Source organism: Mustela nivalis (assembly GCF_964662115.1).
Source record: "Mustela nivalis genome assembly, chromosome: 1".
In the NCBI taxonomy this organism is placed as follows: domain Eukaryota; kingdom Metazoa; phylum Chordata; class Mammalia; order Carnivora; family Mustelidae; genus Mustela; species Mustela nivalis.
In genome coordinates this window covers 157,646,565-157,661,837 of record NC_139020.1, presented here as the reverse complement: position 1 = coordinate 157,661,837, position 15,273 = coordinate 157,646,565, and the positions used below count along the sequence as shown (strand labels likewise).

The 15,273-nt window shown below is 48.3% G+C and overlaps 1 protein-coding gene across 1 annotated transcript in view; it reads right to left on the bottom strand.

Annotated features, from left to right (window-relative positions):
• CHST13 (carbohydrate sulfotransferase 13) overlaps window positions 1–8,874 on the bottom strand; it is a 282,606-nt gene extending 273,732 nt beyond the window's left edge. Inside the window, exon 1 of the mRNA XM_082746838.1 lies at window positions 8,869–8,874. The gene's annotated coding sequence lies outside the window, so the exon portion shown is untranslated. The remainder of the gene's footprint in view (window positions 1–8,868) is intronic.
• Window positions 8,875–15,273: the final 6,399 nt, after the last annotated feature.

Here is a 15,273-nt window from a genome sequence, read left to right as displayed (position 1 = left end):
TGACAAATGGCAGCTACACTTGTGGTGAGTAGAGTGTAACACAGAGAGATGAATCACTGTGTTGTACACCTAAAGCTAATGGAACATTCTGTGTCAATTGCACTTCAATAGAAAAAAAATAAAGACAGCAATTTCTTTCAAATTAATCTACAAATTCATTTCAATCTCATTCCAAATTTGAATGGAATGTATTTGGAATTTGATAAAGTAATTCTAAATTTCACCAGATGGGATAAGTATTTGAGAATAGCATATACATTTTCAGAGTGAAAAAGAGCAGTGGAAGTTATTTGTCTTATCAGATATAAAAATCTATTCCAGAGGTCTAGGGATTAAAAGAATCTTGTAGGGTGTGGGAGAAAGCAATAGAACTATGAACCAGCCACATGCATACGTGGGCCTTTCATAAATGATCAAAGTGTCATTTCAGATCAATGAAATGGATTATTTAGCAAATAATGTTGGGCTCAACGAGCAAAATAAAAAAAGTCAGAATTTCTTCCAGACAAATTAAATATTAAGATGTGAAAAATAAAATCTTAAAGGAATTGGAAGAAAACACAGGAAGCTAGTTCTATAAACTTGGCATGGGGAGAGCTCTTCTCTGCCAGCAAAGAGGAAAAGTTGGATGGATTTGTACATATAAAAACTAAAATTTCCACATGGCAAAAGGCCTTAAAGTAAAGTGAAATGATGAAATGAAAAATAGTTTAATAATTTCAACATTTAAGGGCATTTTAAGATCTCCAGTATATAAAATGTTAAAATCCAATGCACAAAAGATAGGCACCCTTCAAATTTTATTCTGCATAAAATTAAAACATTTTATTTTAAAATTATTTTAATTTAAAATAAAATACAGACGACCTTTTTTTTTTTTTTGAAAAAATCAGGATTTTCCTTTTGAATGAATTTGAAAGATTTTTGGTAGGGCATGTACTATTTGAGACAGAATGTGAAGCTATGGGGCCCATGTGAATGTACAAGAAGAGGGAGCTTAAGCGGAAGAGAATCTCAGAGCCCTATAAGGAAAAGAATGTTCTTTGATATAGTTCTACTTTCAGGTACTCTTAAAAACCAACTCATCTGGCTATTATGGAGACCCAAAGAGATTACGTAATGAACCACCAATCACCCAGCTAGCAGGTGGTCAAGGTGATACTCAAATCCGGGGAGCTCCTAACCTTTCTACCACAGCCGCCTTCCAGGAGATAGTGCTTCCCTCCAGGCTATTTCTCATTCCAGAAGTCTGGTTCTGTCTTGGAGCTCACTGCTCAACTGCCCACAGAAGATCTGTCTGTCCATTTGCAGCAGACACCTGGGATGCCTTTGCGCCTGTCCAGGGGTCTCAGAGCTCCCCCATCTCTGGGCTGACTGCAGGGCTCTCCAGCTGGTATCTGCTGGCCATCTGCCCCCCACATTCTATTTTCTACACTTTGCACACAGCCATCAGGATGAGTTCTAAAATGCCAATCAGATCAGGTCTAGGGATTAAAAGAATCTTGCAGGGTGCAGGAGAAAGCAATAGATTTATGAACCAAAACTCCTGGAACCAAACTCCTGAAACTCCTGGACCAAAACTGGGCCCTCCACTTCTTTCTTGTTACCTGGCACTTAGATCACAAGTTAATGCCTTTTCTTCAGAGATGCTTGTCTTCCAGTTTCTCCCAGGGATAAGAACATGATGTTCCAGGTGGAGTAAGGATGGGGATGAGGACTGGGGAGGTAGGTGTTTCCAGGCAACACTCCAGAAACTGTTCAAGCAACCCTCTAGTTTCCAATCCCACTTGCGTCCCCCATGGGAACTCCAGTCTCCCTTACTTCTGGGCTGCCTGGTTCTATGGTGCAAACCAGTGCCAGCACCCTTTGCTCTCTCCCCAGCGGCTTAATTTCAGCATTGCAGGGGAGGTTTCTGATGTTTCATTGGGCAATAGTTTTAATTTCCAACACTGTTGAAACTTTGCTGTGTTTCACAAACATTGCCTCTGCAATCTCTGGATAGGCAAGATTGTGTCATGAGTGACCGGTGTTGCTATCAACAGTAGTACTGAACTGTTTTTATTTAAGAACAGAAAATGCCCCCTAATATTCAGAAAAGAAGGAAAGAGAAAAAGAATAAGAGAAGAAGGGATGGAGAGAGAGAAGGAAAAAAGGAAGAGGAAGGGAGGGAAAGAGGGAGGGAAGCAGGGTTGGGGAGGAACAAGATGAGACTGCAGGGAATAGAAAGATTGGGTGACAAGACTAGAGATCTTTTTAAAGACACTCCATCTTTGGGGTTCTCCTGACCCTGTGTTACTCAAACTCTTCCCACATTTCCCATCACATCCAGGTGAACATGACATTCAAGGATTTTTGTGGTCTGATTTGCACCCCCCCCCCAAGTGAGACAGATTCTATTTTAACATGGACAAGATACTTAACAGGTCACTGGAGGATGGCTGCCCCCAACTCACATTACCCTGCTCAGGGTTGGGTGGGAAGGGAAGCAAGGTGCCTCGAATCTTGGTGAAAGGATCACGAGAATCCTAGAGGTGACCTCCTGGGACACTGAACAGGTCAGAGGCAGTGAAGAACATATGGGCAAATGCTAATAATCAACATGAGGTATTTCTGCACCTTGTGCTCATTGGAAGGATGACCAGGAGCCCAAGGATCTCTCCTTGAAATTTGATGTCTATGGAGAGCTGACTCTGTCAAGTGCTGTGTGTGCTTCACATTATGAATTCCCTCAGTGCTCACATACTCCCATGAGTGAGGTTTGTTGATGGTTCTGTTTCATAGGAAGCATGGTCAATGCCCCATGAGGTGGACAATGTCATCCTCACTGTTCTAGTACTGGGGCAAACCAAGGCACAGAGTGATTCGGTGCCTCGCCAAGGAAGATGAGCTGGATTTGAGTCCACAAGCCTGGTACTATGTGCCCCTAACTGCTAGCCTGTGATCCCTCCAGGGCCCCAGGGTTCTTATCCAGGGATCCCCTCCAAAGGTTTTGCCATAGCTGAGATACCCTCATTCCAATACTCCACTTCCACCCACTTCATTGACCTCAGTCCCTCCAGAATGAACCCTTTCCTGTCCTGCTCAGCTCACGCCTCTCCATTTTGCTCACCTCCTCACAGGAATCCCCTAGTCTGTCAGTGCTTCCCCTTGGTAGTGCTAAAACACAGCCTGGGAAAAACACTCTGTGGCTGTCCCTTGCCTATAACAGCATCTCCCAAACTTCCCTGGTCAAGGTCATGATTTTTGGCATGTGCTTGTCCCACCTATGTACTTAACCTTGTGCTCAAATCAACTCCCTACTTAAATGTATTTATGTAAAAGGAAATGTCATTGCTCTCCCATAAATGGAAAACTCATACTTTTCTAATAGAATAAAATAAATAGAAAACTATTAAAATTCTAAAGACTCATCTAAGGGGGAACCTGGGTGGTTCAGTCAGTTAAGTATCTGCCCTCTCAGGTCATGGTCCCAGGGTTCTGGGATAGAGCCCCACAATGGGCTCTTTGCTCACAGGGAAGCCTGCTTCTCTCTCTCCCCACTTCTTGTGCGCTCTCTCTTTCTTGCACTCTCTCTCTCTTTCCCCCAAATAAATAAATAAAATCTTAAAAAAAAAAAAAAAGACTCATCAAAGGACCATCTATAATCAGGGACTTTTCTTCCTATCACCATTTGAAATCCTACATTTATTTGTAATTATTTATGTGACACACTGTGAACAGTCAGCTTTTCAAGGTTGAGTAGTGACTAAAGAAAATAGCGTGGAGTGACAAAAAAAAATTAATGAAGAGGGAAAAATAAACGTACAGGGGAAGAAAATCCCTCTGAAAATGTTCTGTTGTAGAACCAGACAAAGACGGAAGAAATCTCATGAGTTGCAGCTTGGATAGACACCCACCCAACTACTAGCAACTTCTCCAAAAACTTGCTAATTTGTATTTTGATCCTAGTTTTCATTGGGCAGTCTCTTTTTGTTGTTGTTGTTTCCTTCTTAGTTATTTCTCATTCAAGATGAGGGCAGGGGTCTTTTCTGTTTTTATTTTTCACATCTACTAAATGAATATTCACGGTCTGAATGAAGGTAGTGGGTTTCATTTTTTCCTATGTTAGTGAGAATTTGGAATGGTTTCAGTTGAAGCTACTAGACAGAGTCCATTTCTAAAGAGAAGATCTGTTTGTGTTTATTGACACAGAGAAGTTAAAATTTGTTTTCTGGTCAAATCCATTTACCTTTCCCCTGATTGTTTTAATCTTTGGTTTCATGTGTATTAAGTTCTCCCTCACCCCCAAGATTACATAAATATTCACTGAAATATGCTTCTAGTGTTTTGATGGTTTCATTTTACATTTCAATCCTTAATCCATCTAGAATAAGAAATAAGAATCTAACTTTATTTAATTTCAAGGGGTTGGCCATTTGCCCAAACTGTTTATTCAAAAAAATTCAAGTTTTCCCCACTGACTGAAAGGTCATCTTTTCACATATTAAATGTTTCTATAACTTCAGGCTGAAATGTACATATTTCTATTCTTTTCCATTCTATTCTTGCATCTGGAATTCAATGTTAAAAGACTTTATCTTTCATATCTGATAATCCCTTTCCTCCACCAATTTTTCCTTTTCAAATATTTCTTGCTAGAAAATGGACATTTTAAAAAAAACAATATTACATCTTTCTATCCAGAGACACATTGCATCTCTCCATTGACTAAATAATTTGTATTTCTCAGGTAAGAGTTGGAGTCTCCAGTCTTGTGTCTGTTTCCTTGTTTATTTTATTCCTAAGATTCCTAGTTTCTTGTTGAATTGTGAATGGGATCTTTTTTCAATATATTTTGTTACAGTTATTTTGGGGATTTTGGCAAACCACAAAGTTTTGTATATTTATTTTGTAACTGGTCACTGAACCGAATTCTCTTTTCAGCTGGAATAGCTTTTCTCCCCCTGTGGATTCTTTGGAGGGTTTGCTTCTGTCCCCTTCAGTTGCAGTAGCCCAGGCAATAAAAGGGACTCCCCGCCACTCTGGGGGGATGGCTGGCCCTCCCACCTGGTCCCCAGCTCCTGCTCAGGGAAGAAGCCCTTTGCCCTCCATGAGCATCCAGGGGTCCATCTCCAAGCAAAATATTTTTTTCCGTAAAGGAGCTTCTTTGACGTCAGTTGGTATTTTGGTCAGGAATTACAGAATGTACTTCGCAACAAGTTCAAAACACACTGCTTTTTAAAACCAGGCCTTTTCCAACAAGATCAACAACAAATGTGTTACTTTTCTCACACCTTGGACATGTAGGAAAATGTATGCTCAGGGAGCTGGCTGAGAGCCTGCCTGGGGAAAGTGCCAGGCTGGATGAATGCTATGGGGCAGGCACTTGGCTTGTTCTTGTTTGCCGGACTCTGAATAGCTGCTAAGAGTCCCTCTGAATCCTGTGGGGCACCCTAGTCCGTGGTGTGCAAGCCAGGGAGCTAGCTGGCAGCAGTCCCCTGGGGGATGGGCCTCAGCCCCAGAGAGCTATGTGGGTTTACCAACTGAATGCACGGCTGTGTTTGGCTTCCAGCATCCCCCATCCACCTCAACAACAGGAGGAAGGTGCCACGAACCCTTTTCAGGAAGAGGAACTGAGGCTTCACATGTTTAAAGTACTTTGCTGCAGGACTCACAGACATTTAGGGGCAGAATCTACATCGGAACCCAATTCAAATCAGCGTTCTCAAATGCTTTGGTCTCAGGATCCTGGAACAGTCTTAATTAATTCATTAAAAATTATTGAGGACCTTGAGGAGCTTCTTTAAAAAGGTGAGTTATATCTATCATTATTTACTCTATCTGAAATTTGACCCGAAGGACTCCAAAAGACCCAAAGGACCTTGAAAGCACCAGAATATACAGCACACACCTCATTGGCCATCAGAGTTGGGCCAACACTGCACATCATGCCTGAAGATGCTGCTGGACCCTCAGGAGAGGACAAGAACTTAGCATTCTCATGAGTATGGTTGTCCCCTGGAAAAGCCTATAAAAGAGGTCTGGGAGTCCTAGGGCTCTATGCACCACACTCTGAGAAGTGCTTTTCTGAACTGCTGAGAACTGGGCTCTTTGTGAGCACTCAAAGCAGAGTGACTTGAATTTTTGCACTGGAAGGATGGTTCTCAAAGAGTTCATCGTGATAAGGAATGGAGAAGAGGAGGGAGATGATAAGGGGGAGTGCACACAGTTTTGCTGAGTGATTCGTGTCACTGCCTCCAGTGACCCCGTGAAGGAGACACGGGGGCCACTGTTGCTCACTGAGGCTGAGTGGTATGAAGTGGCTTGCCCAAAGACATGTAGCAAACGGATGGGTGTGGGAGCAGTAAGACTGATTGGACAGAGGGACATGCTAGGATGACTTTCAGTGATCTGTCCAGGCCCTGTAGCCCGGGAGAGGCCCTCAGCTGGTACTTTGGCCTGATCCTTGGTTGACTGAACACAACTTTTGGGCCTCGCCTGTTTTAGCACCTGGCTCCACCAATCATCAAACTTTGTGCTATGCAGGCCAGTCCCCAGGGCAGTAAGAACTGATGACTGAACAGATACAGAACTCCAGACTGGCTGAAGGACTGTCATGGACAATTGGACAGGTCATGGTCACTCTCTTCTCTACCTTCTGAAGGTGGGCTTCTGCAATCCACACCCCGTCTATCTGGTGGCTGGGTATAACTCTGGCCCGCCGAAGGTCCCCACCCATACAAATGCCATTCCCTCTGCCAGAGCTGGCTTGCCAGCTCCTCCCTCCACTAACCTGGGTCCCCCAGCTCCCCAGAGTGTCCTCAGAGACGCACAGCAGAGCCTGCACCAGGGTCAGCCGGTTCTTCCATGTCATCCCTACTCAGCTCTGGGACTTGGCTGTAGCTATCCTGGCAGCACCTCAGGACTGCTTATCCAAGCCATGTTGCTTGACCCTTCAACCAGACCCCCTTTCTCCACCCTACCTGCCTCCTGCTGACTAGGAGCCAAATCAGATTCTGCTCCTTCTGTTCTGTCCTCATTGCTACTGCCTCAAGTGGGATGGTGAATGATCTCCCACAGGTCAGAGTGCCCCACCAGCTAGACCCCAGCCCAGCCTGGCCTCCACCTCCCATGGCCCACCGGCCTAGCACACAGGTGTGACCTGGGCCTGGTCCTCAGGGAAGACATGGCTCAATGGGGGAGATAAGGTCTTCTCAAGAGCAGCAGACAGGCCAGCAGGCGCAGGGCTAAGAGAGGGGGCAAGGGCACAGGGGGCTTGGGAGCAGGGCAGAGCTCTGCTAAGGGAGATGTCAAGTGAGCAAGAGCACATGGTGAACAGACAGGGGCTTTTGCAAAGGCAGTTGCTACTGTTACAAAAGGGAAGGAGAGGTCCCAGACAGGGAAAATGAATAGTACATCCTATTTGATCTCTCTGAGCCTCAGTTTCCCCATCTGTAAAATGGGGAAGTGACGATAAAGCCTACCTTTTAGGGGCTCTGAGGGGGATAGATTGGGGCTGGTTCTTGTACTTCTGCCGCCAGGGATAGCCTGGCTGTCTCTGACCCTCAGTGCCCCTCTGGTCCTGGTGCTTTGCGCGGCGCCTTTTCAGGCCACTACCATAAAGGGCGCCTGTGAGAGGGAGCTTGGGAGCCGCTTCAGGCTTCCTGAGTGCCTGAGGCTCTGGCCGCACCCCAGGCCTCCGCAGAGGGTAAATGCAGGCTGCCCAGCCAGTCTGCTCGGTAAACAGCTCACGTGCGCCCCGCGTCTCAGCTCTGGCACTGGCCCGGGTCAGGGCGAGGAAACTCACAGGCCCCAGTGGTGAGAAGCTCCCTTTCTTCTTCCTTTTCTTCCTTTTAAATCACTAACCCTCTGCCTTTGTCCTCCTCCCCCGCCGCCCGCGCCTCCCCCCGCTTGCGGGAATGTTATGAATGGAATGTACGAATTCCAGCCTGTGCGAGCGCCCAGGAATGCGGTCACCGCGACCTCCCCATCCCCCACTGGGAGGGCGGGGCACAAGCCCAGGAATCTGGCTTGCCCGGGATCGTCCTTGCCGGGCCCAGCGACTGACACGGACCCTCAGAGCCAAAGGACCTGCTGTCTGCAACTGGGGAGTGAGACGGTGGGCCCCGGAGCAGAAGCAACAGAGGCCTGGGGCACACTCACCCCACCAGGACTCTGTGCAGGCACACTCACGCCTCAGCTCAGGGAATGTGTGCACAGGCGCTCACAGCAGAATGTGCTTGCCCCTGAGCACGCGTGCACACATACAGAGCATACACACATACACGCCTGACAGGTACAGTACAGTGAGGGGTACGCTTGTGCTCAGAAACCTGCAATTGTGTAAGTCTGCGGCTCACTCTTCACAGCCCAGTGTAGTAGGAGGTGTTAGGACATGCTTGTGCTCGCCCCCTGAACACATCCAAGTAGTGCAGGTAAAAAACACAGCAGGTGGTACACACACATCAAAGAGGCATGTCCATCTGTAACATGGTGTGCACACACAGCAGAGCCCGCACACACAGAGCACCCCCAGACACACTTGGGGAATGACCTTTGGTGAACAGTCTCTGTCTCCTTTGGGGACAGGCAGAAGGCCCTGAGGTCCTGGCTGTGGCCCCAGAGTGGAGGAGAGAACTTGTTTTCTCTTTCTGGCTCCAAATCCCATTGACTTGGCCTACTTTGTTGGGCCTGAGGCCTCCTGAGAAGAGGAGCTCAAGGTGGGCATTGAGGGCGAGGGGCTGGTGCTCCTTGCTCAGGGGATTGCACTAACTCAGGCCTTGTGTGTGTGCCTTTGTGCTTATGTGAAGCCAGGACAGGAGGGCTTAAGGGGGAGAAGCTGTTGGCGTGGACAACTGGATTGTCAGTAGGGGCCCCTAAGTCTGACCCTGCAGGGCCGGCCATTTCCACCCCTGCCTCTTCCTTTCTTCCTTCCTTTCTTTTTTCTCTTTCTTTTCTTTCTTTCTTTCTTTCTTTCTTTCTTTCTTTCTTTCTTTCTTTCTTTCTTTCTTTCTTTCTTTTTCTTTCTTTTTTAATTTCTTTTCAGCGTAACAGTATTCATTGTTTTTGCACCACATCCAGTGCAATCCGTGCCCTCTATAGTACCCACCACCTGGGTTCCCCCAGCCTCCCACCCCCACCCTTACAAAACCCTCAGATTGTTTTTCAGAGTCCATAGTCTCTCATGGTTCACCTCCCCTTTCAATTTCCCTCAACTCCCTTCTCCTTCCCATCTCCCCTTGTCCTCCATGCTATTTGTTATGCTCCACAACTAAGTGAAACCATATGATAATTGACTCTCTCTGCTTGACTGATTTCACTCAGCATAATCTCTTCCAGTCCTGTCCATGTTGCTACAAAAGTTGGGTATTCATCCTTTCTGATGGAGGCATAATACTCCATAGTGTATATGGACCCCATCTTCCTTATCCATTTGTTGGATGGTTCTTTTTCCACAGTTTGGCGACTGTGGCCATTGCTGCTATAAAAATTGGGGTACAGATGGCCCTTCTTTTCACTACATCTGTATCTTTGGGGTAAATACCTAGTAGTGCAATTGCAGTCCACCCCTGCTTCTTGCTGCCATGGGTGCCAATCACCCCCCGTGTCAGAGCCAGCTCCAGTACCTCAGCAGGCATGTACCCCCTGACATTGCGTTCCCCTACAGGATATGGGGTGAACAAGCTTCCTGGCCCCTGGGAATTAAGCATCCTGCCAGACATTTCATTCAGTCATTCATTCATTCATTTACCCACCATCCATCCATTCAGGAATTGTTTGCCCAGGAGCCTACGACATGTCAGTCACCATAGGGACAGCAGTCAATGAGGACAAACTAGTCCCTATGTCCAGTCCTTTGCAGATTTCCAGCTCACTAATACTCTTTGTTTGGCCCGGCTATGATTTTAAACCTTTTGAATTCCTATATAAATCCAGATCTCTGTCTCTTTTGGGGAAACGGGAATCTCTGAAGTTAGGCCTGCCAAGCTGCCTCTTTCCAGGGCCTGGGTGAAGCAACCTGCCGTTGCTTCCACCTTCCGCCCACTGCAGCCTTCTGCTAGCCCGTGATTCATCTGGGGGTGCTGCCTGGCCAGCCCCAGCAGGTGTTAGTGCGGGGCCCACAGGCTGTTTGTGGCAGATGTTCAACCCAGGTAGGGACAGTCCAGTTAGGGTGACTGGAGGGACCTAATTAAGTCCCCTAATTAACTCTGGGCATGTGTTTTAAGTGTGAAGGAGGCAGGGTTATGCAAATGTTTGGAGAAAGGCCAATTGGAATCAAGAGTGCTAAAGCTGTGGTTCTTCATAAATGAACTTAGCTTGAAATATCTCAGATGCTGACCTCAAGTGAAGCCAAGGAATGAAGGTGCCCACTTCTATTCCTAATACATCCCCTGAAGAAGACATTTCAAGCTGCCTGAGAGTCGCCAATATTATATTTCTGTGTGGAGGGGGGGGTGGGGGTGGTCCATTCCCAGAGAGCTCAAACAGGACAGGACCCTGAAGCCACTTCCATGTTTTAGGATACAGTCTTTGATGGCACATTCCAGCAGTACTGACTTGGATTTTCATGTCATCTTTTGCTTTCATATGTGGACAGGTAGCTGTAGGCCAAGCTTCCAGCCCAAGGGAGTGATTGCACACATTGTTCCCTCAGTCCTCAAACTACAAGAGGGCTAGGCTTTTCATCACCAGTATCCGCACTTCCGTCCCTCTGTGCCACTCTTTATTTCTTTAATAACAAGAACAAAGTACAATAGGAGCTTTGAATACTTCCACAGCCGTGGTGTCGACAGAGAGGGGATGTTGCTGGGTGGACTGGTAACTGGGTCACCACACTCACCATCCTGGGCTCCTGCTTTTTGGGGAGGGCCGACCTTTTCATCAACACTCAGGGTCTGGATCCTCACATCCTGGGGTGAGAGGGCCCCCTTGGAAGGAGGACCCACTTGTGAAGTATGGCATGTCCTGAATCCCCAACTCTCTATGGGTTCTTTTTCTCCCCTTATCCTCCCACTACCCCATTCCTAAAGGTGCTGGGTAGATGGGATGAGCCCTAAGTTACCCCCATACACGTCTTGGGCTCCTGGTGTTCTGCACCCTAGAGCTGGGGTTCAGGATGAACAAGGGTGTGACTGGACTGCTAGCAATTCCTTCTAGATACACAGAGATGGACTCATACCCAGGAGGGGTTCCCTGAGCCAGCTGAGATTTGGGTTATCTTAAAATGGGAAATGAGAGAGATTAATTGGTGCTATGAATTCCATGCAGAATGGCCTGTGCGACCTTACAGCTTGAAACTCATCCTGACTGCACGGAATTTAAGGGTTTACTTTTTAAAGGACATCGCTAACTGCATTAAAGGATCCTCTTTGGCTTATCTCATCTTGCTGATTTTGCTATTACACTTCACATTCAGGCCTGGGCAGACCTCAGTGCCTCCCCCGAGGAACCTGGGTGTGGCTCTGAGGCTGAAGCAGCAGGTCCTGGATTTGAGGGAGTTTAGCTTGGGGGCCACAGAGCCTGCTCTGCCCTGGAGGAACAAGGCAGGTGTTGGTCTCACAAGCTTTTTGTGAGACAGGGGGAGGGGGAGGGAGAGGACATGGCCAGACAGGATGGAGGAGGAAGAGGCAGCTACAGGACTGTTGGAGCCTCAGGCATCTTGGGGCCTTGCGCTTGGCAGGAGGGTCTCCACAGATCGGCCCCTGCCCTGACCCCCCCCCCCACCCCTGGTCCCATCAAAAGCCAGTTTCTCAAGAGGCAGCAGAGAGCTCTGAATATGCTGAATTTTATGCTGGCCTGGCTCTGAGCTGATGTAACCCCACTCTCTGTTGTGCAATGGGTTGAAAGGGCCATTGGGGAGGGAAAGGCACACAGGGGCTTTACATCATGACATGTGGAACTGGGTCAAAATCAATTATACACCCTTGAAAGGAGATTCTGAGCTGGAGGGGGAAGGAGTCAGAAGGGCTGGTTTGCCGGGTAAGCAGGACACATCTGGCAAGCTAGGAGAGAACAGGAGGGAGGAGGCCAGGAGACACCTAAGTGCCGTGCTCTTCTCAGAGCCATGCGGCCAAACCAGCATAGAAACCTGGCCCCTCCTGCTCCCATAGTAGGTGTTGGGCCCTAGGGAGATCTGTGTCCCTCCTGGAGGCTGACTCTAGTGTGTAAAAATAGGTATGGCTCATACAAGGTCCCTGGAATCCCAGGCTGAGCTAGATAAACAGCGATCTGATCTGGCAGCAGAGGGACACCCCCATGGTGTTGACTCGGTCAGGCAGTTGCTCTCAAGTAGGGTGACTTCTTAAGGTGTATTTCAAGGGATTTTAGACCAGTCTTGAGTTTGGCTCTGCTTGAGCTTAGAAGGGATCCTTGAGGGGCACCCACCACCGTCCCTCAGAGAGGTTTCCTGCAGAAGCAGGATTCTACATCCATCTGTGGCCCTCCGCTGCCCTCCTCTGGTCAGGCTGTGAGGCCATCCACAAGTCCTGAGCTTAGGTCTGTGGGACAGGGCACTGGGGGAAGGAGGAGTCAAGTACCCCTGGCCCCAGAGTGCCCTGGGAAAGGGCCTTTGGTCTATCTTGGAAAAAACATCTTCACCCCTCAAGGTCCGATGCTGGAATATGCCGCTTATAGAACTGTCTGTTGTAGTTTCTTTCTTTCTTTCTTTTTTTTTTTTTTTAATTTTTATTTTTTTTTATTTTATTTTTTATTATTATTTTTTTAAATCACAAGTAGATGGAGAGGCAGTCAGAGAGAGAGAGAGAGGGAAGCAGGCTCCCTGCCGAGCAGAGAGCCCGATGCGGGACTCGATCCCAGGACCCTGAGATCATGACCTGAGCTGAAGGCAGCGGCCTAACCCACTGAGCCACCCAGGCGCCCCTAAATTTTTATTTTTTAAAAGACTTTATTTATTCACTTGACAGAGAGAGAGACACCCCCAGCGAGAGAGAGGGAACACAAGCAGGGGGAGCGGGACAGGGAGAAGCAGGCTTGCCGCTGAGCGGGGAGCCCCATGCAGGGCCTCTATCCCAGGACTCTGGGATCTTGACCTGAGCAGAGGGAGACACTTAACCACTAAGCCACAGGCACTCCTGTCTGTTGTAATTTCTATGAGATTCTCTAGGGGCCTCAGGATCCTCCCCAACAGGAAGTCAGGAGAGGAAGCATACTTGCCTGGCCTTGAGTGAGGTGGGGAGGGACAGGCCAACCACCAACCAAGCCTTGCACACACTGGGCACCAGTGTGGCCCACTGCCCCTGCCTCCTTTCCTTGCTCTGGTTCTGTCCTTCACCTTCATGAAAATGGAAAGATCTGGGTACAGCTCCCTGCTTTGTCACACTGTGGGGCCTCAGCCAGGTGGTGTGTCCATCCCAGAGCCTCAGTTTTTCCATTCATGAAATAGAGCTCTTGGCCTGGGAGACGTTTATGTTCCTCCAAACCTGACATTGTCTCTGATGCGGAGATTGAGGACAGACAAAAAGCCTTCCTGGCCCCAGAGAAAGGGTGCAGCAGTGGGGGCCTCTTCACCTGTGTGCAGGCGGGGCAGGATAACGGAGTGTCAGGGTGCTCTTGGCCTCTGTTTCTTTTTGATACCTTGAGATTTCAAAATATAGGTATTTTGTAGATTTTTCCTGTTATGAAAGTGATGTGAACACATGAAACTATCCACAGTATCCCCCAGTGATCAGGGAAATAAATATATAAATTATCGTGTCGTCACATTGGCAACAGTGCAAATGTCTGTGCATGAGCACGGTAGCTGAGGACACATCAAAGATGTAGTCAGACACAGCGGGCCCCTGGCCCTGAGCGGCAGTCCTTCTGCGAATCTGTCCTAGGATGGACTTGCACGTGGGCGGTTGGCAGATGATCCAAAGTGATCACCCAGGAGGGTTTGTAAGAGCAGACATGGAAGGTGAGCTGCTTCTGTGCAGAGAGGGGAGCTGGCTTGGTGGCAGGTGTACATGGATGGATTATGCCAGCTGTATCCATGGTGCCCTGTGATGTGGCCACTGCTCTGCAGCCTGTGGACTGGGAGTTTCTTGCATGGCGCACTGTGTATAGCCGAGTCCTCTGGGGATGGGGCAGTAGTGAAAGGAGACTGTGGGGGGTCACTCTGTGAACAGCATTGTTAGGATCTGGAAGACTGTGTGGGCTTGTATATGTTTTCATGATAAGGTTCCCGTTGGGAGAGGCCCTCTCAGTGTGGGGTACAAAGTGCAGGTTTGTAGTAGGCCTAGGTTCAAATCCTGTCTGCCACCAGCTGCCGTGGGACAAGGGGGGTACAGCTCCAGTCCCTTCACCTGAAATGGAGCAAGTGATGCCATCCCTGTGCGGCTGCTGTAAAGCTCTGTCCGTGAAGGGCCGGGGTCATGCTAGCACCCAACAGGTACCCATATCACGATGTGGCATTCTTTCCCTGCCATGGATCTCGTCTGCCAACCTGAGCGTCATGGGGTGACCGCCCTATGTAATGGGTCTATAGTTTGTGCCTTTGGGTCTAGCTTGACCACTGACCACATGGTAGCTCAGGCCAGCAATTCCCACCCTCTCCCACCTCATCCCCTTCCTGAATGTGTGGACAGGTGGTGAGGCAGAAGGAGGAAGCTGTGAAAGTGAGACTGGCCAGGGAAGGCGGCTCCATGGAGACCTACCAAAAGCCTCATAAAACCTGTCCCTCCCATCAGCAAGTTTCCTACAAGGAGGAGACAGGACTTGAATTCATCAGCCTGGGCCTTGAAGACATCTGGAACCATCTGTGGTCCAGATCCATTCCCTTCTCCCTCTCCTCTGGTCCTGGCTTCCCCGTCCCTCTCTAATGCCCCCTTGGTCACTGCATATTCACTGCATACGGGCTGTTGATGCCTTTAGTCACCACTGTGTCTGCTGCCTACTCAGTCTATTTCCTCAAAAGGTGCAAAGTCAAACTCTTACTGGGGCCAAGAAGGCCACATAAACAAGCAAAGCATAAACATTAATAAAAAATATCCATAACAGGGTGATGGAGGCACCTGGCCATGGTGTCAGGAACACGGGTGGGGAAGTGGTAAGCAGAGGACATGTGCGGGGGTAACAGGAGCAGCTATTGCCCAGCCTATGCCCAGTGTGGCTCCAGGACAATGGGGGCTCGATGGGCCCCTCTAAGCCACAGGTTTCCAGTTTGCCATCTCTCAACCGGATGAGCTCCATGAACGCAGGGGACCTTAGACCTTCTGGGCAGTGTGTTGCTGTTGTTGTTCTTTTATATGGTGTCATTCTGCTGAGGGCTGCTGAGGGCTGGAGCTAATCTCCCAG